The following is a 25,532-nucleotide window of genomic DNA, read 5'->3' as shown; positions in this document are numbered from 1 at the left end:
AAACAGAGCTGGACACGCCCACTTTTCTGACTTTTTCCAAAGTAGAGGTGTGAAAACACCCTGCTGAAACGAGGGGGTTTCATGGCCCTTTAATATGAATTTAAATAATAATAGTTTATAAACTTTGTGGCTTGTCAGAAATTTGCCTTGTAATGTTCATATTCAGTTGCATTAAAAGACTTCAGCTGTGTGAATGTCCAATGTAAAACAACTGCTGTTAAGAATGCAAGCCTTAAAGCAGAGCAGAACTGAAAAGGAAGCAAATGGGTGTGTGTGCGAGTAGGCAGGGTCAGCCCAAGGGCCTTTTCCCAGAGCTAGAGAATCACAGGGACTAGCCAAACTCTCTAGACCCCCCGAAATCTGTGGCCAGCTTGGCCCCCTCAAGACCTTTGGGAATTTCCAAAAGTTTAAGGAATTCTGACTCAGATTAGACCAGCACAGAACTTGGAGCAGGCTCTGCCCTTGAGGCCCACTGTTTAACCACAACCATACTCTCATGCGCAGGCTTGTGAACACACACAATCCTTAAAGCTTAGATGCGCATGCAAAACCGTATTGATTCTCAAAGAGAAACTTTCCTCCTAATTTCCATGCACTGAATTAAGAGTGACCTCCCTGGCCATCCCTTAGCCCTGATGGAAGGAATGTAACCTAACACTCTCTACCCTGTTCTGCCTGGTGGCTTGCACGTCTCTATCTGTGTATGTGTGCAGACACTAAAAAAGGCGGATGGACACATGTTCTCTTTTTTTCCATTTACTAAGAAAATTAACTACAAAGAGGCATCAAATCCTTTATTATTTTTAAATAAATTAAAGAAGTTATTTGCCTCACAGCAAGAAAGTCGCTGACAGAGATCTGGATGCAGACCTACTGCAGTTGCAAGCTGAGCTGCGTGCAATGCCTTTAATGTGCACACCCAACCCTAACCCTTAGTGACATTACTAGCTCCATTGAATGCATTTTGTCTGACATTGCAAGTTTGAGATATGCAGCCTCAGCTTGCATAAACAAGGCTGTATCCAGATATTATTGTGCGCTGGCTGGAGTTCTGGCTAAGCCAGGTGGCATTTCTGTGAGGAGTTTGCATGTTCTCCCCATGTTCGCATGAATTTCCTCCAGTGTGTTCTGGTTTCCCCCAACAGTCCCCAACAGTCCAAAGACATGTGGCATAGGTGAACTGCATAAACTAATCTGACCATATAGTAAAGGAGTGTGTGTGAATAAGAATGTGGATGGGTATCTCCAGCACTGAGGCTTCATGTGTAGTGTAATCTCAGTGCTGGGTTTGGGCTAGAAGGGGATCCTCCGCATAAAAACTTATGCCACAGTAATTGTTGGTTCATTCTGCTGTGGCAACCCCTGATAAATCAAGAACTGAGGAAAGTGAGTAAATAAAAGTACTACTAACAACTTAGGTTTAAATAGTGTCTGAATTGATATTTCACTACCCCAAATAGTGGATATCTGTAATCCTCAAAGACAGATGTCGTACTCTATGAAATATAAAAATATTTCAAAAGAATCAGATCACTGCTGCTCTTTAAAAAAACTTTATATAATTGTAATATAATATAATTACATTTTAGCACTAAATATGTTGCTTGTTTAAAAATTGTCACGGAATGCAAGACTTTAATTGTCACGGTCACACAATTACAATGAGGGTTATCTCTTTTCAATTTATTGCATTTAAGCAAGTAGTGCATTAATAAACAGGAGAAGCAGGTAAGTGAGAGTCTTTGCTGTAGAGCAGATGGATTGTTGTTTACGTTGTAAACAGATAGCTTCAAGCAAACATAGAGAGTCACTTCCTTTAATAAGTCTGTTCATCAACAGGTTTGAAAGGAACATCCACAGATTACACCAGGGATGTCCAAAGTCGGTCCTGGACGGCCGGTGTCCAGGAGAGTTTAGCTCCAACCCTAATCAAACACACCTGAACAGCTAATTAAGCACTTACTAGATATACTAGAAACTTGCTGGCAGGTGTGTTGAAGCAAGTTGGAGATACACTTTTCAGGACACCGGCCCTCCAGCACCGAGCATTGACACCCCTGGATTACGCGATCATAAGAGAGGGGATTCATCCACGGAAGAAGGCAAGTCGTCAGGGAGAAGGTAAGGTGAACTGTCAGACTGGGGATCTTGATTTGGGGAACAGGTGCAGGTGATTTTTGAGGGAGAGCGCTGATTGCGAGAGTGGGAACGAGCCATGGATGTGACATTATTACTACTGTATTTCTATTTCTATGAGTGCAAAATTCTGCTGGACAAAAGGCCAATCAGAACACAAAACAGACTATTACGTGACCCTTACATGATGCCTTCAGCATTTGCATGTACTTTAGGTCTGGATTCATGTCATTCAGACGGAGATCACTAGCCAAAACACAGACCGGAATGTTGCTCTGGGATCATTAATGCGCATGCCTCTAGCTGCGCTTGATAAACCACAACATTTCCTAGTGAGACAACAATGATCATTTACCTCTCTTAGTTATTTTAAAGTTTATATGTTTTCTCACTATTTATCTGGGAATTTTATTTTAGAAACAGGAGACGCAAATTGTTCACTGTGTTACTGAGCAAAAGTAGACTGATTTCACACGGCCGCCATTTTTAAAAGCGAAGTTGAGGCTGCGGTGGGAAGAAACCCGGAAGTATTATGGGGAGTTACATAGGTTGTGTGCCTGACTGTATATCTTATCAGCGAAGAGAAAGTGACACAAATTTATAATTTTTACCACCTTCCGAGTGACCTGAAGGTCCATTCTGAATGAATGGTGAAAATAAAAAAGGATATCAGAGCTCATTTTCAGCTAAGTTAAGGCAAATGGCACTAGTTAGCTATAGTTTCTTTTCTCTAGCACACGTTTTAGATGCCATTTATCAAACTCAAGTTAATGAACTGATTCTTTCACTATATTGGACTCGATACGAATTAAAAGAAAAACAGTCAATTTCCCGTTAACATTTAAGGCACTGTTGATGGCTTTCTTAAAACAGCGCTGATTTGCCATTGTTTTCACATGCTCAACAGAAATGACTGTGATTGGCCGAGAAGGTTTTCAGTTCACCCTCTGCTGTTTATCGATTACAAACACAGAAGAGCGATCTGCTTGATAACTCGACTGATCTTCACGGCTGCTTCGCGCTCCAGTGTCCGTGTATCTGTGTTTGCTTTGAGTGAAGAGCGGTAAACTGTTGAGCACCTGTGAACACTCTGATAAATCAGCGCTGTTTATGAACACGCTCAGTGGCGCTTAAATGTTAGAGCTCTAAAATCAGACAAATATATTTGATCTGTACTAGACCGATTTGTGTCTACCCAGCATGTATCAAACAAAACATCTCCCTGAATGATTTTCCAGTTGTATGTGTACAAGATTGCGCAAGGTGAAAGAGAAAGTTTTGTCAATGGAGACTCATGTGATAATAAACGGGTTTATATCCATAAAGGAGAACTTTATTAGCCTATAAAAGCTGCTCCCAGTGCAGCTAGACAGGCAATTATCCAGCTGTCTGGCGTCCCCCCCCTCCCACATAGTATACACGAGCTAGAGGGAAAGCAGATGTATAGTCTGCAGAAGTTCACTAGTAATGTGCCGGGGCATGACAGACTGTAAGTGAATGGGATGGTGGAGCCTTCACCCATCCAAGCAGTCTTGACCTCTCACTATATCCCTGTGGCTGTCTGGAAAGAGAGAGAGAGACACACAGGTGCTTTCATGGGATCTCAGATGGGGCTGCAAGAAATAGGACACCACCATCACTCACAGGCATCCAGACAACACCTCGGCAAATCTACCCAGCCAGACAAACTTGCCAACAATTTGCACACACACGATGCCAGCTCCAGCTCATTTTCAAAGATTTTCCAAAACAAAAAAAAAAAAACAGAAGATAAGATTGATATGAATTTTCCGAAGAAGAAAAAAAGCCTCCACCATAACGCCATAACACGTTAATGTATAAATATTGCTTACCACACAGTAAAAAATCGAAAGGTCTTCCAGAAAGGGCTTGAGATTTTGATTAGAACTGTCAAAATCCCAAACCCAAACTTTCTTTCTGGAAGACTTTTTGACTATTAAACTGTGTTGTAAACCAAATAAAAAATCCAAAAATAATACTATTTTTACTTTGAGCAAACAATAGATGTGATGTATACCAGTTTTGTCCAAGCAGGTCCATGTGCGTGGGATGAGAAATAGGAGGTTTTTTTAGTCATTTTTTGAGTCAAAAAAAGTCTATATAAAAAAATAAATGTTTATTTATAAATTGTAATAAAACATATTATTTTTTTAAGTTGTCTCCACATTCCCTCCAATATTTTTTAGCCGTCTATGAGTGTCTATTATTCTTTCATTCAACCATGGTGAACGCACAGAGAATAAAGGCTTGCTTTTGCACTCCTTTATTTCTGACACCACAAGCTCAGCTTCTCCAGTTTTGTGCACGACAAAACTGAAAATTCTTTGCAACTGCCTCAAGGGGGCGTATTCCAACAGTCATGTCCAATTTAAATGTTGTGTGCAGTGGAAAGGCGGCTTCACGACGTGCCTGTTATGCCTAGTTTAGACTGAGTGATTTTAGCCCCGATTTTGGCTCGCCGACAGGTTTTGAGAAATCGCTGACAAATGCCTAAAATCACAGGCAAATCGGTGCTCCTGCACGTGAGTGACAATCACATAGTATGAACTATCAAAGATGCGATCTGAGAGAATCGTCGATGAGTCGCCGATGCCTGTGAGTGCGTGTGTGTAAACCTGCTGCAGGCTAGCGGGAGGCTGAGGGAGAAGGTAAAAGCGATCTTTTTTGGTTTATTTGGACCCACGAAATGGAGGAAAAACTAGTGGAGGTTTGACAGGACTCAGGAGCAACCGTGTCTGTTTGACGTTTCATACAGAAAGAAATTAGTTTATTATCAACGTTGAGGAGAAATGGCGAATTCCCTTTAAACCCAGGTGAGCACATACGTATGTACATTTTCTACCCCATTAAAGGCTTCTTTCTCATTTTGTAGTTAATAACAAAAGATATACGACGTGTTTTTGGCTGTGAGACGTAGTTTGGACGAAGTTGTTGGCGATTCTTCCTATAGTAAAGTCATGCAATGTGAAAGTCCCTGTCGACGATCCATCTTGCAGTGTAAACAAAGCAGCGACGAAATGCAAGCCTAGAAAGTCAAGCAGTGTGAAAACATCTGTGACACGACTACTTTGAAAATCATGCAGTCTGAACTCGGCATTAGTGTGCCTCAATCGCTGCCCTTGGCTGCTTCAGACAACAGACATGAAGGAAGGAGATTTCACATAACATTTGTGAGAAATACTACAATAAGAACTTAACCAATGAATATTTGATGCATTTGTTGTGGAGTCGCAACAATGAGTCACACACAATGTCATTACAAAGTTCACGCACACGCGCACACACACACACGCGTTTAGCTTTGCACTTTTTTTGCACACAAATGTGACAGGATACAGGTTAATCTCCTCTGCTGTATGGATATCTGTTATGTTAATGTACAAAATAAACCTGATTTAACCTTCACTAACCGGGATTAAAGTGTCTTATTTTATAATTGTTCTGACAAGCGGTTGTGCTGATGAGGTAAAGCTGAAGTAAATCACTGTAATTCATTACACATATGCACGGCTTTAAAACATTTTTAAACTTGTGAAACTCACTCTTAATCACATTTGTTGATGATTGATGATCCTAGCAAACTGAACAGACCTTTTATTCCCGGTTGCTTTGCGCATGTCCTGTCTTGTTGATATGATTATTTGCGTTACTACGGAGACATGTTAATACGCAGCTTTCAATCAATTCAATGGGCGGGGGGACCGGACTCCTACGTCAAGTTGCAGTCGGTCTTAAAACTGCTCCAATTGGTCCACCGTTTTCATGTTGTTAAATTGAAATTAAGGACTGAGTGTGTTTATTTCACCCCAATATGACGGTATATATTCTATACCTACACATATCTCTGTCTAAACAGCTTGAAAAGTAGATTTTTCACCATTGGTGCCCTTTAAGAAGACTTTGACTTATCTTAATTACTTTGTCCACAGGAGGGAGATCATAGATGAAGGGAGATGCACGTAAGGCCGGTCATACACTGTGGCCTAATAGTTCGTAAGTCAGACTCGTAACCCAAAGTTGTTGTTGAGATGAGTGAACAAACCTCACTTTAGCATTTTGAGTAGGCTCTGGTATTGTTTGGGGTTATTTCGAAACCGCTGCTAAATTCATTCATTCATTTTCTTGTCGGCTTAGTCACTTTATTAATTCGGAGTCGCCACAGCGGGATGAACCACCAACTTATCCAGCAAGTTTTTACACATGCCCTTCCAGCCGCAACCCATCTCTGGGAAACATCCACACACACACTTATACACTACGGAAAATTTAGCCTACCCAATTCACCTGCATGTCTTTGGACTGTGGGGGAAACTGGAGCACCTGGAGGAAACCCACGCGAATGCAGGGAGAACATGCAAACTCCACACAGAAACGCCAACTGAGTCAAGACTCGAACCAGCGACCCATTGACCTTCTTACTGTGAGGCAACAGCACTACCTACTGCGCCACTGCTTCGCCCACCGCTGCTACAACAATACTTTTAAAATGGTACCAGTGCCAAAACGGTGACTGAACCGAAACTTTTAAGCCACAAAAAAAGGTACATGACTCTAGAAAAAAATCTTTTATTTGACAAAAATATATATTTTAATAAAAATATAAAGTATACACCAGTTCATATTTTACGAATTTAATTAAATTCCATTAATAAATTTCATTGTTCATCTGTTTGAACATTACTCTGTCTATGGAAACCGGATGAACAGTGCCCCCCAAAAAATAAATAAAAAATCTCTCCTATATTTTGAGACAAACTGAGGCTCCCTGTCTGAGACCACATCCATCAAGAGGCCATGGATGCGTGGTCAGTAGCAGCAATCACTGTCTCTCTAGCTGAGTTTTATTTGGGCAAATGAGTTGCCTTTTAAGAACCAGTCCACCATGGTCAAAATTACCATATTCCCCTTAGAGGGCCAGAGACCATTGAAGAAATCTTTCACAAAGAGGGACCAAAGTAAGAAAAGCCATTGACAACAGCTGAATGAGTCCAACGATTCATAGTCTTTGGAAAAAGTGCAAATAGAGCAAAAATAAAATTGCCAAAGGCCATAACTGGCCACCAGAATTATTTTGTAATACTATACAAGGTGTGACTCACCTCCAGATGACAAGCCGCCTTGTCCTCTGGCACAAATAGCCAACCCAGTGGGCATCCGGGCAGATATATTACACCTTACTCAAACTTGATCTCTGGTGTGACAGCAGAGACAAAAACCCTGACATGATGTGCACTCTGAATGATACAAAATAAAGAAATAAAGAAAAAAATAAGAATAAAATAAAGAAAGCACATCAGATGGATTTTTCCAAAACAGAAAAATGTAAATGTAATAAATAAATAATAAAATAAAGCCAACAGAGCCTGCCTAGAGTTTAGTCCTTGATGCGTTTAATGTAGGGGTATCAAACTCAATTCCTGGAGGGGCGAAGCCCTGCACAGTTTAGTTCCAACTCTGCTCCAACACACTTACCTGTAGGTTTCAAACAAGCCTGAAGGACTCAATTAGTTTGAACAGGTGTGTTTAATTAGGGTTGGAACTAAACTGTGCAGAGGTGCGGCCCTTTTGGAACTGAGTTTGACACCTGTGGTTTAATGTATTCCAGATTCTTGTGAAAGGTAATTATGTTAAAAATGAGTTAGACAATGAAAAAAATACACGCAGAGATGCATCTTGCTGTCCGTGGAAGAGCACTGGGACAGGAAGGCACAGACCCCCACCTCTGATGCATCAACCTTCACCACTGCCAGGATTTATCAGGGGCATTGAGAATGGGAGCTGAAACAAAGGAGTCGTTCAGTTTGGCGAATGCAGCTTGTGATGCGCTAGACCACCTGAATGGCGACTTGGTGAAGGTTAAGTGAGGCATGACTAGCTGGCTGAAATTGTGAATAAAATGCCAGTAAAAAACTGGCAAAGCCCAGAAACCTTTGGAAGGCCTTGTGGGAATCTGGGGCTGGCCAATATACCACAGTCTGATTTTTCTCTGGATCCATACACAACCCTTCGACTGACACAATGTGACCCTAAAAGGGAACAGACTGTGCATGGAAAATGCATTTCTCTGCCTTGACATAAATACCATTCTCTAACAGCCGGGCATGTTGAACATGTTACTGGAGAGAGCAAGAACAAAATCTGTATGTCATTCAGGTGGACACAGATAAACAGATCAACACATCTTTCATGACTGCATGGAAAACCAAAGGCGCGTTGGACAGTCCGAAGTGACAAACACAACATTCAAGTGCCCCCTGGGCGTATTAAAAGCGACCTTCCATTTATCCCTCTCTCTAATATTGACCAAATTATAAGCACTGCAGAGATCCAATTTCATAAAAAAAGATGCTTTGCAGAAGGGCAAAGGCTGAAGACATCAGTGGCAAAGTATAGGTATTCTTCACCATTATAGTAGTCAATACAGGAATGGAAGTAACCATCCTTCTTTTTCACAAAAAAAAAAAAATATTACCTTCACTGTCAAGGAAGATAGGTGTGTTTTGGCCACTAGAAAATCTGAAGTTTATTTATCCGTGGCCTCTGCAGCAGAGAGGGAGTAAAGGTTGCCCTTAGGCAAAGACGTACCTCTTAATAACTCTATAGCACAGTCATAGAGACAATGCTGAGGTAGAGGAGCAGCTTCAGTCTTACTGAACACCCTCTTCAGATCAAGGTCCTCATATGGCATATTTATAAGTTTATGTGTTCCTGCTGAAAAACAAAATGAAAGAATAGGAACATTGATTGGGAACAGAAGAACAGGCAGACAACAAACATGTCAACTCTCACTTCAGGAAATAAAAGCATCCAGTTGATATGAGGGTTGTAAAGTACCAGCCAAGGATGCCAGATTACTCCTGGAGTAATGGAGGTTTCTGTTTAAAAAATTATCATTTCATGGTGGTTATCAGCATTGATAACTTATGGCAGGGGTGTCTAACTCAGGGGTGTCTAACAGTTTAATGCAAGGTTCCAACCCTGCTCCGACCACTTACTGGAGGTTTCAGACAAGCCTGAAGGACTCGATTAGTTTGATTAACTGTGTTTAATTAAGGTTGGAACTTAACTGTGCAAAGCTGCATCCCTCCAGAAACTGAGTTTGACACCCCTGTCTTATGGGATCAGTGGAATGAGTTATGGATGGAGAGACAGACCACTAAGGGTGTGGACAGCAATAGATTGAGAGAGACATAGCACTGGAGCTTAAGATCTACAGCTAAAGCAGTGTCAATGAAATTACCCTCAGCCCGTGAATCAATAAGAGTTTGAGTGTTAAAAGTCACAGCAGCCCACTCGAACTTGTTCTTCAGGCGATTTTTTTACGAGAGAGAATTTCACACTCATCAGTAACTCATAGGCTCATCAGTACCTACTGGTTTTTACTAGGTAATGGGGAGTATAGAAAGGCCCTTGCTGTGGTGTCGGCACTTCTCCACTGAAAATCTAGATCTGCTCTGGATGGGTTCAGGTTGCAAAAGGGGCATGGCCAGAATCCCTGGAACTGGAACACCAATTGCTGTGGTGTCAGCACTTCTCCTCCACTGAAAATTTAGATCTGCTTATCTGCATGGGTTCAGGTTGCAAAGAGGGATTCCCAGTATCCCTGGAACTACCGAAATTGGTCTGGCCATAGGGAGCACCGGGACATTTTCCAATGGCCTGATGGTCAATTGTGAATCTGGCCCGCCCAACCCTCCTGAAGGAACATGTCCCACTGCACTTCTGTCTTCCACTTGCACAAGAAACTTAATGAAGTAGTTAGTGACACTAAAGCCCCTTATTGTCTTGAAGTATAGATAATTACTTGAATTAATTTGTTGGATTAATTATAAAGGGGCTTTGGTACAACACAACTGTAGTAATAAACAAGTGATCCAAAAAGCTAGATTTATCTTCACTATAAATATACACCAGTGGCGCAGTAGGAAGTGCTGTCGCCTCACAGCAAGAAGATCGCTGATTCGAGCCTCGGCTGGGTTGGTTGCCATTTCTGTGTGGAGTTTGCATTTTCTCCCCGCATTCGCGTGAGTTTTCTCCGGGTGCTCTGGTTTTCCCCACAAGTCCACAGACATGCAGTACAGTTGAATTGGGTAAGCTAAGAATTGTCTGTGGTGTATGTGTGTGAATGAGAGTGTTTGGGTGTTTCCCAGTGATGGGTTGCAGCTAGAAGGGCATCCGCTGCATAAAACATATGCTGGATAAGTTGCCGGTTCATTCTGCTGTGGCGACCCCAAATAAATAAAGGGACAAAGCCTAAAAGAAAATGAATAAATTAATAAATGAATTGAATAATTATACACCATCACAATGCACCACAGTTTACAACTTGTCAGTATGTATTACAGTTTATTGGTTTACTATACTACAGTATGCTGTAGCATTCATTAACAAAGAGTTGTACCATACAATAATATATAACACACACATTGATACATACACATTACAAATAACATTAGTACACATAGCTAGGCCTGTACATTATCTTTATTAGTGCTACACATGGATGTATTGAAAAATATGTTTATTACATGCCACCTTTTCTTCCGTCTTTTTTTGTTGTTGTTATTTTCCCTACCCAAAGACAAGGCTGTGAAGAGACATTGGTTAAAGTTGATTTTTGCAAAAATACCGCAGCATTATAGCCCCAGCCTTGTGCTGCGTTCCTGTCATTTTTCTGACGAGTGCTACAACAATCTACACGCTTGCAACGGGGGATTCGTCGGCCGTTTGTTAAAGGAAAGATCAGAAAAGACTATTGTTGTATGGGACTTTGTCAGAGCTTGACAGGAACTTTACAGTACACAGTTCATAGACCAGTTTCTTCCTCCATTTCAGTAAGTGCGATTAAAATAGTTGCCTCCTTGTTTTAGCTTGCAAAATGTGTATTTAATTGTGTTAAGCGCTCCATGTGACTTGTAGTAAATCTGGTTAACTCTTTATATTCTCATATCACATCTAAAACCACATTGAAAACGCGGCATGTGCTGCTTTCTTTATGAATTTAAATGCATTTGTGAGTTCGCAATCCTCTGCCGTGTTGCTATGGTCCCCATCAGCTGTTCCTACACACGTGCAGCGGTCAAGTTTCAAAATATTCAGCTTTTGTCACTGTGTTGACTACTACTGACTGTGTGTCATGGTGAAGACTAGAGAAATATGCTGGTGTTTAACTGCATTGGGCTCACACATACACTCTGCACTCTGACTACTTTAAAATTGTTGATAAGCCATGGTGGGTGATTCTCTCTGTCTTGTGCTTAACGCAGTTGACTTATCGCAACAGACTGGGTCATCGGACCAATCAGCGCAGATTAGCAACATGCTAAGGAGGGGTTTGGGAACAAATGAATCACTGAACAAATCATATGGGAGTCGTTGGGATAATTAGGTAAAAATAGTTGCATATTATAAGACAATGAAAGTGTTTTTTGACCTTGCATGCATATCCGACTTGTTGGAGATCCCCAAAGCCATTTTTTAATGAATAATAGAGGCTCTTTAAACAATTAGAGCTGTCTGAGTTTACAGTGAACTATGGTTAGTCATTGTTACAGTTTAATTAAGTCCAAGCTGGAATGCACATGTCTTGACAGAAAATAAGATGTTACAGTCTCTGTTAGCTCATCCAGATTAGCTTATAGCTCATAGTAGAATGTAAGACGTGAAAGGTGATGCTCAGAGAACTTACCGCATTGATTCAGTGCAAAAAAAAAAAGGTGAATTAGGTAGTGCAGCATGTCGGATGCCGCTGCTCTGGAGACGCTGCAGCTGGACAGTGAGCTCTGACACCTGATTGACCAAAGCTGGTAGTTGTCATGTGCTCATCCTAGTGATCATTTTGGAAGGTGGTGTGGGTTTTAAAGTCTGTAAGATCGGATACACATGTTAGATCCATAATGATCAGTCTGTTCTGTCATGTTTAAAAAAATGAAGTACTGTACATACTGTAAATGTGTGTGAATATACACTTTATTGAATAAAAAAGGTCTAAAGGTGGATTTCATAGACAAAGATGCAGACGATATCATCCAAAGCAACAGAAAGAAAGGAATAGTTGGAAAATTATATATATTTTTTATATTTCATTTCATTTTCTTGTCGGCTTAGTCCTTTTATTAATCCGGGGTCGCCACAGCGGAATGAACCGCCAACTTATCCAGCATGTTCATGCAGCGGATGCCCTTCCAGCCACAACACATCTCTGGGAAAATATTTTTTTTTAACTTGAGAAATTCTTCATTATAGTTGCAGTTACTAGGTAGCTGTTTGAGGACATGATTGTGGGTGCTTGTGCAGAGAACAACCATATATGCAATTCCCTATGAACCAGAACTGGCTTGGCAGCTTCTAACTCACTTAGTAACTCGCTCCCTTCAGCTCTCTTTGTCTCCGCTTGTGCCATATTCTTCCAAATCTCTGCTGAACTTTGTCCTTTGCACACTCATGCCAAGCCACAATTAACCTATGGAGTGTATGACATCATTTTGAAATGAGGTAGGGGGGGAGTGAATCAGGAAACCACTTTGGGAAACACAGAGTGAGAGGGAGCTTTGCCAAAATTTAAATTAAAACAGGATTTGAGGAAAACATGGAGGAAAAAGTGTCAAAAAGTTTGGGGGGAGAGGGGATTTGGGTTAGGGGGTTTTCCCTCGGCATGTCCCCCGTCCCGTAGATCCTCATTTTCACATGCTGCTGTGTCTGATACTTTTTTCTTTGCATTTTTTAAAATGGGTGTCTTCCCAATCAGGCTTTTACTGCAGGAAATTTCAGCACACCACATTGCGTGAGGCGACGAAGAGTTCCATTCTTGGCTGGGCTCAGCACCGTGCCAGGCTGTCTCACGCTTGACAGGGAGGAAGGGAGGTGAGGGGGAGGGGGGTTGTGGTGTGGGTCCTGTGCCAACAATACAGCTCTGCAGATTTTTTTCTTTATCTTACAATAGCGAGTGTGACCAAGCCACTGCAAAAAAAAAAAAAAAAAAAATGAAGTGACAGAAAAGCAGGAGCAAGCAGACTTTTTCCTGGGATCTCTAGTGCAAACATACTTGTTTGCTTTGCTGCTCTCCAGGTTTTAAGGTTTTTACAGCATCTTTAGCTTTGTCAAAGTGAGAAAGACTGGATTTTTTCTTCCTTTCAGTTGATTCCGCCTTCTTCCTTTCACTCCTCCTCCTTATTTCTCTTAGTTTGCTTTGTCAGATTTCCAGCACTCTATGTGAGGCCTTTCTTTTCGGCCGTTTCTCTGCCATCAGCCCCCTCTCTTTTCTTTTTTCTGCCTTTTTTCCCATTCAACTCCAAAAACAGTGCTGTGGTTGAGCAGTGGTTGAATAGGAATAATATTTGCTGTACTTTGCCGCCTTCCTGGTTCTATTCTCCTCTAACATCAGGCCTTATTTTTAGCTGCATGGAGGGTTTGGTCTTTTCCTGCGGCTGGTGTCGCATGAAGTTTGCAGTTGGGAACTTAAAGGAGGTGCTCACTGTAATGATGCTCGTCCAAATAATGTGATCTGTGACCAGTGGTTCATTTGTACTACACTCTCAGAAATAAAGGTACGCAATCTGTCAATAGAGTGGTACCTTTTTATAAGGTACACATTTGTACTTAAAGGGTCAAAATTCATTTATTCATTCATTTTCTTGTCTGCTTAGTCCCTTTATTAATCCAGGGTCGCCACAGCGGAATGAACTGCCAACGTATCCAGCAAGTTTTCTTATGCAGCGGATGCCCTTCCAGCCGCAACCCATCTCTGAGAAACATCCACTCACACATTAACACAAACACTCATACACTACGGACAATTTAGCCTTCCCAATTCACCTGTACAGCATGTCTTTGGACTGTGTGGGAAACCGGAGCACCCGGAGGAAACCCACGCGAAGGCAGGGAGAACATGCAAACTCCACACAGAAACGCCAACTGTGTCGAGGTTCGAACCAGCGACCTTCTTGCTGTGAGGCGACAGCACTACCTACTGCGCCACTGCCTCGCCAGGATCAAAATTGGTACCTTAAAAGTATACATTAGTACCTAAAGAATTTAAGAGGAACACTTTTGTACTTTTTAGGTACTAATATGTACCCTTGAGATATTTAATATGGACCTTTAAGGTATCAATTTGTACCATCGGAAAAGGTACAATCCCAGTGACAGCTCACATATCTTTATTTCTGAGAGTGTAGGCAAAGCAAGATCTACATGCTGAATGCTATTGTTTGTGCCTTGAGTATGTGTATTCAGTCAAGAGCTGGATGTAATATAATGTAAACATTGTTAATTACCATTACCAAGAAAACATCCACCCATAACTGCAGAGGAGAATTAAAAAAGGAGAGGGGAGCAACACTGTATATTGGTTAGATCAATATAGAGTAGAAATGTTTACAATTAGGTTAAAAAAACAACAATAGTCCACATTAATAAAGACTTTTTAAAGGGATGGTCCAGAGTGTATTTTTAAGGCTTGGTTGTGTTTACAGGGGTTTTACTGCTAAATATGAATTTGTAGCTAAACTGCAGTGCCAAACAGCATTTCCTGTTGTTTACATCCTTGTTTATGTCCTCGATACCACTAATGCTAGAAACTATGCGTGTAATAGATCAATTTTAATAAGTAGAAATACTGACTGGTTGTGGCTCACAATCCACAACTTCTTGGTTGGAGGAGTTTTTAGCCGAATCCAGCACGGATCTGGAAGAGATTCTGGAAGCTCTCCTTTGTCAAATGCTAGCTGTATACATTTTTTTTTATAATTCTCTGGAACATAATGAAAATTAAATTGTACTTCTCTCTTTGCGTTGAGTCTTTTGGAAGCCCAAATACAGAAACAAAACTAGCTCTGTGGAACAAGCAACATTTAGACGCCATTTTAGCTTTCTCTGCTACATTACAGCACTGCAGCGCCTCTGGCCAGGCTCCTTTTCTGCGTGGGGTGTATGCGCGTTGTGAATGCCCGTAACCTGAAGCGATTGTGATCTCACTAGCTTGGATGTATTTTTTGTAGTCCCCAAACTTAAGCTTTGCTAAGCTAACTCTGTAAAAGCCAATGTCTCTGTTTGCATTGAACTTTGAGCACATTTAGAGACGCTGTTTATGTTCACACAGCTACATCACCCACAAAGTAAAGTCTAAGATATGATATCATAGTGGACCACCCCTCTGAGAAATTTGATTAAAATCGACTGGTAGATCTTTCTCATATCTTGCACCAAAACTCTGGAACAGCCTTCCTAGCACAGTTCTAGAGGCAGACACGCTCTGTCAGTTTCTAAAGACACATCTCTTTTGCATTAGCATACACATAAAAGACAAACACAACTTTTAAATTCAAATCCTTTAAAGGATTATTAAGCTGCATTAATTAGGGCAACAAGAGCCAGGAACACTTCTGAAAAGACCTTATAATATGAATATTATATACGCTTATGTTAGTCTTGATTCTTTATCTTGATAATCTTGCATCCTACCAGTGTCAATAGCAGATGGCTGTCATTGGTCTTGGATGAGTGGAGAGTGTGACACAGATGACAGACAAGTTTTTTTTCCCTCACTTTCATCAATGTGGAAGAACAAAACAAATATAAAAAAGAAATAAATTAATAAATACACAAATATTGTAGTATTGTTTATCCCTGCCATTCCTCATGTTCATGTTTTGCTCACACATCATTAAAGTACTTCCATTTTTTTCTGGTTTTGTTGCGATGACATTCTTGGACTGAAAATTGGTTTTCAGTTCAAGTTCAAAAAGGTTTGTTTGAGCCTGGGTCGACCATGGCTTGTTATTATATGTATATATTATTACGCTGTAACCTCTCGGTTGTGTATTTAAAACATGGGGGTTCCTTTATTTGATTCTGGCTTGTTGCGTGAGCGAATGACGTATCTCTGTAAACCAATAGCGATCAGCTGCGCATCTAGCTCCGCCTTTTAGTACCCTTTCGAAAGGGTGCCAAAAAAGTGGTACGGTTCGGTTCGGTACGCCTTTTGACAGTGGAAATAGCCATAAAAGCATACCCTACCGTACCATACCACTTAGTGGAAATGGGCCATAGGACTGTGTTCCACTTTGAAAATTGTAGCTAGTGGGTTTTTGGCCCAAGCCAATAAAGACATATAAGTGTGTGAGGACATAATTAAAACTCTTTTGTCAGTCTGTGTCTGAAAATAGGCTCAAATGAATTAGAAAGAACATTATCATTAGTAACCTCTTCATCTGTCGTGTGACCTGTAATAGTACTTCATTCATCACATAATGTATAGTACATTTAACATAGTACCTGATTTCTTTAATAGCCTGTTTATCTCTGTACACAATCTGAATTGAATCAAGTAAATTGATTATAATCTTTGGGGTTGTCAAAGCTATTTGATGTAGTTCTTTTCAGTATATTGCTATTGTTCATAAAAATGTATACAACTATATCATCATTTTAATATCTTTTGACCCCTTAGAAATTACGCAAGCTGAATATAAACCAAAGAGCCACAGTGTAATGAGTTGGAGAAGCCTTTAGACCACAGCTACGACACTAATGAAAGTAATTACATGAAAAAAAAACAGACTTCACCAAGCTCATGAAAACATTGCTCATCTGATCACAGTGCAGAGACTAATTCAATCTGTAGCATCTAAATCCAAGGCCAAGACTCTATCAACAGCTTATCTCTTCTGGGGGGCTGAGATGGTGCAGTCTTGGACCCCCTTCAGCACACTGGGAGATTTAAGAGCAGGATGAAAGGAACCTGGGCCACTCCGCGGTCACCTCTCTGATTCATCTTTCTGGGAAAAGCAGAGGGAGAGAAAAACCACAGAAGACTCCCTCCTTCTTTATAGCTACAGACTAACTGACATGCCGATCAAGACAACACAGAAAGAAAGACTGAGGCGATAACATAACCAAGACAAGAATGCAAGCAAAAATGCTCCAGATTATTCAGATATTGTGTGTAGCTGTGTTCAGAAATGTGTTAGACCAAAATTACTAAAGGGACTCTTGTATTTTTTTGTGCTATAGAGGGCATTAGTGTAAGTAGTTTTTTTTAAATCACATAATTGGTCAAATAAAATGATCGTGTCAGTTAACCCACTTTATCAATTTTAAATTAATAGCAATGTTTTTCACGTGTGTTAGTGTGATACTTTGTATTGTGTAATTTAACAATTGCCTCTAGGAGTCTTCATTGGAAATAAAACAAACACAGACAAGAAATACACATACGCCAGACATGAAGACCAATGCACATTCTAACATTAATTTATTGTTAGTAAATCCAAACTTGAGCGTGAAACCTGGTGTACACAAAGTTTTTGTGCGTATGCAGCATTAATACACGAGGCCACTGGTCTGCTGAGGCAAAGACACAGTTTTGTTCAGACAGTAATTCATTTTCTAAAAGTGTTTATATGAATATTTCTTATTTATTTTTTGCCTCAAGTAAATTAATGAGTTCTTTTAAGAGTTCTTTTTATCCAGAATTGTTACAGGACACCACAAAATTCAAATAAAAATATGTAATTGACCCTACTAATAAGATCATTTGAAAATAATTTAGAAAATTTGAAAATTATATGTTATCAGTAGGGCTTACGTTTTAACTGTTTTCATATTAAATGACTCCGGTGCTTTGAAACCAAGCAACAAAAATTGGGTACAAAAAGCTAGCGTGAAAGTGCTCTTACCCTCATTTCCTAAGTGTGCTTATTAAAAAATGAGATAGTCCAGAAATCCTTGAGGTTTAGTCTTCCATCCAATCCACTGCGGCTCATGGAGCTGTTCCACATGATTTCAGAAATTATGACACTCAGCCAACGGGGAATGAAATGCTAAACAAACAAAGTTTTCATAAAACCTTGTGATTTACAGTGTGATTTCGCATGTTAATGAAAGCTGTAAAATGACCTACCAAGGGTTTTATGAATCACATCATTTTTGCTGTGGCCAGAGCTGTAACATTTGATCAGAATTCACTTTCTAAACACAATTACTTGGCACACTGGATTCTCAGTATCTGGTTCTAACATCTAATGAGGGTGAAAACATCTCCTGCCAAGTCAAGGCCAAGTCATTTCCAAAACATGGTTAACAGAGGTCTAAACTGTGGCCATGAGAGCTTCATCATAGGAACCACACGTTTATTTTAAGCTTTACAATAACCCATCTCCATACATATTTTTTTTTGTCAAAAGAGGAACTAGACTTTGTTGCTTGAACACATTCAGCAGAGAGGACACTAATCTTTTTAAAGGGCCATGAAACCCCCTGGTTTCAGCAGGGTGTTTTCACACCTCTACTTTGGAAAAAGTCAGAAAAGTGGGCGTGTCCAGCTCTGTTTAGGGGGAGTGTCAGAGGAACTAAAGTGGGAGGGTGTGGGAGTGTCTATTTGGGCACGCGTGAGTTTCAGAGTCAAAATACACACACAGGAGAAAGTGATGGTGTTTAACCTACATGGACTTCTGTAGTCGAATTATTTGCCAAATTATTAAATGCTGGACTTTAACTGCAGTTTGGCTCTTTGATTCAGGGAATTAATTCATGCCCCTCGCGACAAACAAGATATTTGATTCGAGGATCTGCTCTAAGCGTGTTTTTTTCATGCAATGTTTGATACCGCACGGCGAATGAGAGAATAAAAAACCTCTGCATTTCCCGGAAACTTAGATGCACACGGCAGGTAGCGTCAGAAAGCCGCGTGTGTTATTCCAGTCACAAAATGCGGTAAAAACCCTACACGAGGTTAAAGTTTGGTTGTGGTGCTAACATGTTTACACTCGATGCAATAGTTAACTTAGTTCGATACGAACAAACTGAATAAACAAAGAGCACTGGTCGCTCACTTACCAAATCTGTAGAGACAGGACAATCACCAGCAACTAGAGCCGCGTCTTTATGAAGAGAAGACCATCAGCGAATCCGGATCTCAGCGTTTGCAGATGAGAACAGCTCTCAGGTAAACAATAATCCTCCTTAGACACGTAAGTTATTGTTGTCGAGCGTCGCGTACACTGTTAATCCACACGTGACTCCAGATGAGCTCTCACAGAGAGAAAATGGAAACAAAACTTAACGGCAGCTAACTATAAAAGCAACACTTCACACTTGTTTTGCCAACACAACGTGGCGTCTCTGTCGTGTAAACACGGTGACACTAATGAATATTAATGAAGTTGCACAATAGAGCGCGCTGATTGGTTTGAACCAAGCCTTACTCATGCATTAATGCAACACACTGTAAGACGTAATAAGACACACTCTGGCTCAGACGGCCAGTCTGCACGCTGGAATACAACGCTATTATGTCATGACCGTGACGCAGCTTCAAAAATTAGTTTCAAACCGGAAGTACGAATTTGCTAGAAATAACGCAAAAACAACCAATTTACACTTTTTAGTGAAATATAGGTGTCCTAATAGTGTTTTTAGCAGTGTGGGAAACATATACAACTGTCAACAGCTCAAAAAATGTGTTTTGGTGTTTCGTGACCCTTCAAATCTTTTGAAATATTTTTTACATTCCAATTTCAACGTGTGTGGGTCCTAACGCTCCAGTATATTGATGGGGACTCTATACTGCTCAGTTAGCGTAGTCTTTCTGATGAGACGTTAAACTTAGGTCTTGACTGTCTGTGGTCATTAAAAATTCCAGGATGTCCTTCAAAAAAAAAGAGTAGGGGTTAACTCAAACATCATGGCCAAATATGCTCACTGGCCACTGTCCATCATAGCCTTCTAACCATCCCTATAGCATAATTGGCTTTATCACTCTGTCTCCTCTCCACCAATCAGCTGGTGTGTGGTCTGGCGCAATATGGCTGCCATCACATCATCCAGGTGGATGCTGCACATTGGCGTTGGATAAGGAGACCCCCCCCCCCCCCAACAAAATGTTTAAAGTGATTTAAGTGTCCAGAAAACCGATATATATAAATGTAAGGTGTTATTATTATTATTACATTTTAAAAGCTCATTGCTGTTGAAGCGTACTTTTATTTACATATAGTAAATACATGCTACCCAACAAACTAAAACCTAATACTCAATAAAATATAAAATTGTTCATTGGATTGACTCTATACTCTTGAACATACATCGAAACAGAGTCTGTAAAAAAACACAAGTTTCAAAACAGCTCTATTTTTGTCCCTACAAAGTATTCAAATTGTTCTTTAGACAGGGGAGATGAAATTAAATCTCTGCAAGTGGACTCCCAGAGGGAGAAAGAGAGGAAATGAAGGAGAGAGGGAGAGGCTGAAGAGGAAGGATTTTGTCAGGTGAGAGAGAGAGAGAGAATTACAGAACTATCATTAAATTAGGTTAGGATTTTCTCAGATGCTATTCTACCTAACAAAATGTATACAGGCTATTGAAGCTACCATATGAACAAATAACCAACATCACACTATCTAGATCTCTAACCTCTGGTGGCAAAGAGTTGCCGGAGTTGATGGTGAACGATGTGGCTGGTACGGAGGAAAATCTCCCAGCTGATGTTGGGGGGTTATTCCCTGATACATTGGAGGAGGCTGCTGATGTTGTGCTTGCTGCACTCCGGGACCTTGTGCTCAAGGAAAGTATGGTGGTCCCTTTTCTTGATTATCTTCACCAGCGGGAGGACTACTCCCAGGTTCTGCTCCATCCATATTGTCGTCATCAGCTTCTTCTTCACTTCCGGACACTGTCTTCCCATTCAGGGCCACATGCGTCCTCCTCACCTTCTTCTTCACCCATTGTGATACCTGCCTCTCCTTCTCCCCAAGCATTTCCATCCAATGTTAGCCATTACTCTGTCACTAGACGAAGCATGGCAGCATGATGATTTATCTCGTCTTTGGTCATTGGGCGGTCTAGGCCGATGCCCTCTTTGCCTCGAGATGTTGCATACGCCTTGAAATTGGAGGAGAAGCGGCAGAGGGGGGATTCTTCAAGACAAAAATGAATGAAGTGAAAAACTATGGTCATTTATAGTAAGTTAGCGCTCATCTGATTGGCGTAATATGTGAAGCTGATGTGGGACCAGCCTTGATCAATCATAAGCACGTGACCCAAGGACTATAAAAGCTCCACCACACCACAAGGCATAACTTTTTTAGTTGACGACTTTTTACCATTACACTTCAAGACCTCTTTTAAAACCTGAACATCATCATTACTCCTGATTAAAACTAGCATCCTCTGCCAAGCCAGAAAGCTTAACTGAGAACCTAAAATCTAAAAGAGAGAGAGAAAGAGACCAGTGCCCCAGTGCTTGGGTTTACAGTAAAGTTATGCAGCTAAACAAAAATGTTGCAATACAATAGGGGTGTCAAAATGAATCGTTTCTTCGGTGCACCGCGATGCAGACGCGGACAATTTGGTATCGGTTCAGTAATAATCATAACCGGTTATTACTGAAGTCATTTACCTCATATGCGCTTTGTCGCGAGGGAGGCGATAGCGAGTAACTACAACGCTCTAACTACTTAAAACTCATAAACTGTGCTCAATTTCACTGTGTTTGTTTGCTGGATCAGTCTTTCACTGACATATACAACAAAAGCCCCTATTTCACTGAGATTGAGAGAATGACAGTACTTAATTTCTCTCTGTCTCTCTCTCTCTCTCTCTCACACACACACACACACACAGTGGCCCATTTGACCTGCTGGCGTGGCTTTTCTTCTCCTCTCGGCTGTTTTACAATGTTACTTCTGGATAAAGAAATGAGCGCGTGTCTGCAGAGTTTTCTCCACCGTGTCTATCATACATCAGCTGTGAGATCGCCGCTGCCGCCTGCCGCTTATCAGTGTCACTCATCTGTGAAGAGCGCAGCACGCAAGAGCCAATCGCAACCGTTTTTGTTGAGGGTGTGACCAATCAAAGAGGTGAAAGAGAACTAGACAAGGATCAGAAATCAAGCTGGATATTTATATTTGTTTATATTATTTGCTAAATGCTCGTGTTGTTTAAAGTTACAGTTAATATATCTGACTGTTTGTATTAAATGACAAAATTGTATTACAAATACTATATATATATAAATATATTCATACATTTTATTACAAAAACTGCTGCTGTGAAGAAAATATAAAACTGTGTATGAAAAGCACCGTCAATGCACCGTGATGCACCGAAATATCGAATTGAACCTAATCGATGGCATGATAATCGTAACCGAACCGAACCGTGAGACTAGTGTAGGTTCACAGCTCTATAATACAAGAAGGTGGATAAAACTATAGGTGTAAAAAACTGTAGACCTAAAAATAGTAATAATAGTGCTTGAAGAAGGATATTTAAATTATTATTGGCATATGTTCATGTTGATGATACGATTGAAACACATACATTTTTCATACAGTACATTGGATTCGGCTTGAGGAAACTTTAATGTTTCAGTTTGAGGTAAATTAAACAGACCCCTTTCTAGAAGATATTCAGTATGAGTTATGGCAGAATGAGATCATAGAGAAGAAAAATGGCAGATTATATCATTCACTTGCCAGGTAAGAGAGTAAAATGACAAAAGGTTGAAAAATTGGAAAAAGATGTAATACAGTATTGGAAAAGAAGAAGGTAGTAGAACTGAAAACCAATCTAACTTGTTGGCAGAAGCAACAGAGTCAGCTAAAGTTTAAAGACAATGTGAAACGCCACTCCAAACCCATCCTACAATCTGTAAAAACAACAACATCAAAATGTTCATAACTAATATTAAAGTTCCAATCTTATACAGTAGTAGTGACATAATTTCTTTCATGCTGTGCCCTGAGTTTGAATGAAACTAATTATTAATTTATCATTTATTTTTTTAGTGTGATAATGGCAGATCTTGATACCGTACATAATAGCATACTGAACCAAAGACTATAGAATACACAACAAATACTCACTCATATAGTTATATAGCTCGGATCAGACGTGTGCTGTTACAACAGTTTGGTGGTCAACAAACACACTGGAATCTCAGCGAATACTTGCTTCACAGATATAAGAAATATATGCAGATAAAGCTCTACTTTTAAATGAACTAAGTGGACTTGAAAACAAACGTTTTTTGGTTTTGTAATCTGTATGATACAAACGCGAGGTACAGTCCATCCTGTCAAGCGCACATCACATGACAGCAACTACTCAAACTAGACGCCCACATACCTGTAAACAAAGAGTCGCTGTCATTTCTGGAGGAGACTCACCATCAAGACCAAATAGTGAATTACTTCAGCAAGATCTGACAATCATTATCCAGAGGAAGATAACTGCTGCGTCCCAATTCGCATACTTATACTAAGTCCTAAAAGTATGTACTTTTTTGTGAAGGAAAAATATATACTTTGTAGTGTGTAACAGAAGAGTATGCAAGCTTTGGGACATACTACTTACTCGTTAACAGATCGATATGTTGCTTATTTATGAGCTCTGTCAATCATCCACATTCCAGGAGCAGGTTAATCTGCCATTCATGAGTCTTTCATGCTGTGAAATCTTCTCAAGTTTTTGGATAATTATACAAACACATCTTTATATAGAGGAATTACCAACCTACATCACAAATGACGTCACACAGGTTCCAAATGACTGGCTGCAATAGCAAATATGTCGTGTTGTGGGGTAGGATGCCAAATTTGAAAGTCCAAAGACAGAAAACTTAGCTTTTACCGTACACCACACTGCTTTTAATGCCAACCGCAGACGTCTTTGGCTACAAGGGAGCTGAATGGAGTGAGGACCTAATTAAAAATTCTTGACTCTGCAGTTCTCCTTTCATATCAGGTAAGTTCACGCTATGCTGAATCATACACATTACTCGTTTTTGATTGCAGCAATGATTTCAGCAAAAACAGTTAAATATGGTTAATTAAACTGCGGACAATGAATGCTTAGAATGAAATGTAAAAATGTAAGTTCACAAACCCTGCCGTACAGGTGCAGTTCGCTGTCAGAATGCAGTTGTTTTGCTTGATAATTATCCAGGTCATGTATAGTTGTATAGTTGTTTTTGGCTTGGCAGAACCTCAGTTTTTGCAATAAAAGCAGAAGTGGATTAAGCTGGTTTTGACGGAATAGAAAATTTACCTTGTTAAAAAACTAAGAATTGTCTAAAGTGACATTTTTGAAAAAAAAAAGGTATTTTATCTATTAGCTAATAACCGTATCATAACATATAAAATGAAACGTCTGAACCTAATCAGAGGTGCCTGATAGAAAATGCTCATTTACAAGAAAAGAGGTCTGATGGATTTAGAGGTTTTGCATCTGAACTCTATATATTTTTAATTTTAGGTGTTTTATGTTTGGTAAAATAATTTCTAATTGCATCTTTAAGGATTTTTAAACTAATTACACTGTCTTGTCTCAATAGGTGGATTTAGCTGTTTTTGAAAAAAAAAAAAAAAACACAAGTGGATTTAGCTGGTTTTGACGTAAAAGAAAATCTCCCTTGTTAAAAACCAAAGAATTGTGGAAAGTGACATTTTTGAAAAAAAGTTATTTTATTTACTAGCAAATAACCGTATCATTACATATAAAATGAAACTCAAAGAGCCCCTAATAAACATGAAATAGGGTCATATTTTGGTTGTAAGGGTCTCCAACAACAGTCTAATATGCATGCAAGGTCAAAAAAACACTTTAATTGTCTTATAATATGTATTTATTTTTACCTAATTATCCCAGCAACTCCCGTATGAATTGTTCAGTGATTCATTTGTTCCCAAACCCCTCAGTGAGAAGCTAATTGTATTGGACCGATGACAGCCAGCTGCGATTGGTCGAGACTGACAGCCTTTAGCGCGAAACTGAGTGACATGCCCAGCAGCTAATCAACAATATAAAAGTAGTCACAGTGCATACACGCCTTGTAAATACATGTATGTAAATACAGACGATGGACTTGAAAATACCTACGATTTAACTATTTTATTGAGCAAAAACTCCAAGAACTGGCGAGGAGATCGCCTAGCTTGTCACAATCTCAACCCAAGCTCATTCTGGAAACGTAGCCCCGCGGACGTTTCTGGAGACCGTGATTTACGTGGCCGGAGGAACGTACGGACGCGTTTAGTTTTTTCGAGTGAACGCTGCGGGGCGGTGTGGCGGCGCTCTGCTCCTTCTCTTTGCGCTCGCCGGCCGATGGCTCGCCTCCGAGTGGAGGGCTTTCCCGATGCAACCAGTTTGTCCGCTTAGCGTCGGCGGAGCGGAGGCCCCGGAGGAGGAGGAGAAGCAGGCTGCGGGGACGACCACCGGGATCGAGTCCGGGAACAGCGGTTCCAGAAATCAGGTAAGATGAAAAACAGAATCCGAAAAATAAGGGCGAGAACGCGGCGGGATCCGAAAACGTGGTCGAAATCGGAGACGAGGGCTTTTTTTTTTTTTTTTCTGGATGGCTTTTGCAAACCGTCGCT

At 40.3% G+C, this 25,532-nt stretch overlaps 1 long non-coding RNA gene across 1 annotated transcript; it reads left to right on the top strand.

The window, feature by feature from the left end:
• The first annotated feature begins 12,780 nt into the window (after positions 1 to 12,780).
• LOC147840991 (uncharacterized) lies at positions 12,781 to 14,942 on the top strand. Its single transcript, XR_015505731.1, has 3 exons — positions 12,781 to 13,020; positions 13,554 to 13,703; positions 13,803 to 14,942. It is a non-coding gene; the product is annotated as an uncharacterized LOC147840991 (long non-coding RNA).
• The last annotated feature ends 10,590 nt before the right edge of the window (positions 14,943 to 25,532 follow it).

This window comes from Danio rerio, chromosome 13 (assembly GCF_052040795.2).
Source record: "Danio rerio strain M-AB ecotype USA chromosome 13, GRCz13ab, whole genome shotgun sequence".
Classification (NCBI taxonomy): Eukaryota; Metazoa; Chordata; class Actinopteri; order Cypriniformes; family Danionidae; genus Danio; species Danio rerio.
This window is presented reverse-complemented; position numbering and strand designations above follow the sequence as displayed.